Genomic DNA, 3,759 nt, shown 5'->3' with positions numbered 1-3,759 from the left:
AGAAGGGTAAAAGCTAGCTTATGGTTATGGTGTGATATTTATAGGTAGCGAGACTTCGATTAAAACTTTACCACAATTTCAATGAGCAAGTTCATGATTTCGACTCACGAATTCTTCTTGTTGACTCGAACTGAGCTTGTGTTTGGTCTTTGTGGATGGTTTTAATTTGAGATTTGCTTATTAGTTGATTGAGTGATACAATTGTGAGTTTTGTAGTTGTTTGAGTGATAATATAGAGGCTTTTGGTTTGGGTTATATATAACTTGTTAGTTTTTGGAACGTGGGTTCAGTTTAAGTTTACTTAATTTCATTGCTTTCTCGTTTTTTTTGTAGATTAAATTGCATCTTATATAATATGGATAAGTCGTGGATGCAAAAGAATAGAACGTCATCTGAGTATGCTTATGGGGTTGAGATGTTTATTAAAAATGGGTTGAAACATTCGAAGACATCGAACGTCGTGGTTTGTCCTTGTTTAAAGTGTGTGAATGCAAAAACTTTAGATGTGAATACAATTAGAGATCACTTGTTTTTTTAATGGCATCGATTAGAGTTATCGAGAATGGATTTTTCATGGTGAATCACTACCAATAAAGAGAAACAATGAAAGTGTCTTTAGTAGTGTAAAAGAAGAAATTGACGAGGACGATGTTGATGACACAATTTGAATGTTTGAGGCTGCACATAATTATTTTAATGACAAGTCAGAAAATTTTGAGGAACTAGTAGATGATGCCAAGAAACCATTATATCCTAATTGTATGAATTTTACCAAAATATCTACGTCGATAAAGTTATATAATTTGAAAGCTAAGTTTGGATGGAGTGATAAGAGTTTCACTTAGTTGTTACAATTAATTTGTGACATCTTACCTACTCCCAACGAATGCCTTACTTCTACTTATGAAGCAAAAAAGATTTTGTGTACTCTTGGAATGAAGTACGAGAAGATTCATGCCTGTAGAAATGATTGTTGCTTGTTTAGGAAATAACTGTCTGATGCAAATGTATGCCCCTCTTGTGGTATGTCAAGATGGAAGATTCCTAAAAATTCAAACAAGGAGGTTAAGAATGTTCCAGTGAAAGTCATGTGGTATTTCTCCCCAATTCCAAGATCTGAAAGAATGTTTCGAAGCAAAGAAACATAAAAATTATTGACGTGGCATGCAAAAAAAAGAGAAGCGAATGATCTATTACAACGTCCAAAAGATGTATTATCATGGAAAAAAATAGACAATTTATGGCTAGAGTTTGGGTCGGAACCTAGAAATCTACGTCTTGCTCTTTCCACAGATGGGGTAAATCCGCATGGAGATCTTAGCAGTAGATATAGTTGTTGGCCAGTTATGTTAGTGACATACAACCTACCTCCATATGGTTGTGTATGAAGTGAAATTTTTTGATGTTGATCGCACTAATATCTAGTCCCAAACAACCGAGAAATGAAATAGATGTTTATTTAGCTCCGTTAGTTGATGATTTGAAAATACTTTGACATGATGGGGTGGAATATTACGATGCATATCAAGATCAATGTTTCAGGCTAAAAGCTATTTTATTATGGACCATTAATGATTTTCCTGCGTATGGCAACTTGTGTGGTTGTACAGTTAAAGGATATCATGCATGTCCAATTTGTAGGGAGAAAACTTCATCCATTTATTTGCCAAAAGGAAGGAAGATGACATATATTGGGCATCACAAGTTTCTACCACGTCATCATCCATGTAGGAAATAGAAGAAAGTTTTCAATGGTGCACAAGAATTAGAATTGGCTCCAGAACCATTGAGCGGGGAAGAAATTTTCGTACAAACAAGTAAGTACAAATACTCATTTGGTAAGAGAACTATCAACGAAAAGAACAGTGAAATGAGTTCTTCAGGAACTTATTGGAAGAAAAAATCTATTTTTTTTTGAATTAGAATATTGGAAGTTTCTTGATGTGCAACATTGTTTAAACGTGATGCACATTGAAAAGAATGTCTGTGCAAATCTCATTGGCACATTGCTTGATATTCCCGGTAAAATGAAAGATGGAGTAAAAAGTCGATTAGATTTGGTTGAATTGAACATTAGATCAGAGCTAACCCCTCAAGTAAGGGAGAAAAATATCTTTTTACCCCTGGCATGTTATACATTATCTCGAGCAGAGAAGTTGAGTTTTTGTAAGACACTATCTGAACTGAAAGTACCAGAAGGCTATTCATCGAACATTCAAAGTTTAATGTCACTCACAGATTTGAAACTGTATGGACTTAAGTCGCATGACCATCACGTTCTTATGTAACAATTGCTACCTGTGGCAATTCGTGGTATTCTACTAAAACATGTAAGACTTGTAATTATTCGGCTATGCTTCTTCTTTAATGCTATATGTAAGAAGACAATTGGTACATCACACTTGAAAGGAATGCAAGAAGATGTAGTTGTCACTTTATGTCTATTGGAGAAGTATTTTCCACCATCATTTTTCACTATAATGGTACACCTTGTAGTGCATCTCGTAATAGAAATTGAGTTTTGTGGACCTGTTCATCTAAGGTGGATGTATCCTTTTGAACGATATATGAAAGTCCTAAAAACTTATGTGCGAAACATAAATCGACCAGAAGGATGTATGGTAGAAAATTATATTGTTGAAGAGGCTATAGAGTTCTGTTCTGAATTTATTGCTGGAGTTAGTTCTATTGGACTTAACTCATCTATAATAAAAAAGAATTCAAACGTGGATAGAGCATTATCAACTTCTTCTTTTATCAGACTGAGTAAGGAGCAGTTAGATCAAGCTCATCTTTATGTCATTCAGAATGTACATGATGTTCTACCATACGTCGAGTACATGCTAAATCCTATCTATTCTCGTTCTATATAAGTTGGTTATGTAATTACTTAATAACTTGTCATTTATAACAGACAACATATGGAGAGTTTGCGTAAGCTTAACTCTGGTAAAGCTCGAAGTAAAAAGTGGATTCAAGAAGAGCATAATCGCTCATTTAGTCGGTGGCTGTCCACACGGGTAATCACTATAATCATACTCTTTTATGTTTGTTTTGGATCTAACTAAATCCAATATATTGTGTAGGGTGTGGGTACTACGTGCAAAAGTACATACATGAGATAGTGCATAATTCTAGTACTTCTATTACTAGCCTTGTAAGTTTCTACTTTAACTTTTTACATATTACAATTTATGATCTAAACTTATACTTTCCATATCTTTTCTCTTTGTGTGTAATTCAATACCAAAAATGCATATAGGCAAGAGGAGATTGACGAGATTCGAACTGAATGGGAAACTTTTGTTAGCAGATTTGTGTAAGCTTTTAAATGTGTTTTTTTGTCGAGTTAAGTTAGTAGTTGATTTTTGTAGTTAAGTTAGTAGTTGGTTGAGTTAAGTTTTTGTAGGGACGAATACTCCTATAGTTTTTTGAAGGGCAGGTGGTCCCGTACTAATTGTTGTTTGTTAGATAGTTTGTACGTATACTTTAGTTAGTGAAGGAACTTTCTATTGTACATATACATTGGTTATTAATCACGATCTTATATATTATCTTTATATTTTTGAGTTTTCACTTACAGTTGTTGGTTGTTTATTTAAATATGTGATTATATATAGGAGTTGGATGATTTTATTTGTTGTAGTACTACATAGAAGGGTGGAAAAGTGTGCTGGTATTTTAGTGTTGGATCTTATGCATTGTAGGTGTTTATTATTGGTTTGCCATGGAGGGCAGGATGTGTTGTTTGATATGTGT

This window comes from Cucumis melo, chromosome 4 (genome assembly GCF_025177605.1).
Source record: "Cucumis melo cultivar AY chromosome 4, USDA_Cmelo_AY_1.0, whole genome shotgun sequence".
Classification (NCBI taxonomy): Eukaryota; Viridiplantae; Streptophyta; class Magnoliopsida; order Cucurbitales; family Cucurbitaceae; genus Cucumis; species Cucumis melo.
The sequence above is the reverse complement of the archived record's forward strand: the minus strand, read 5'-3'. Positions refer to the sequence as shown.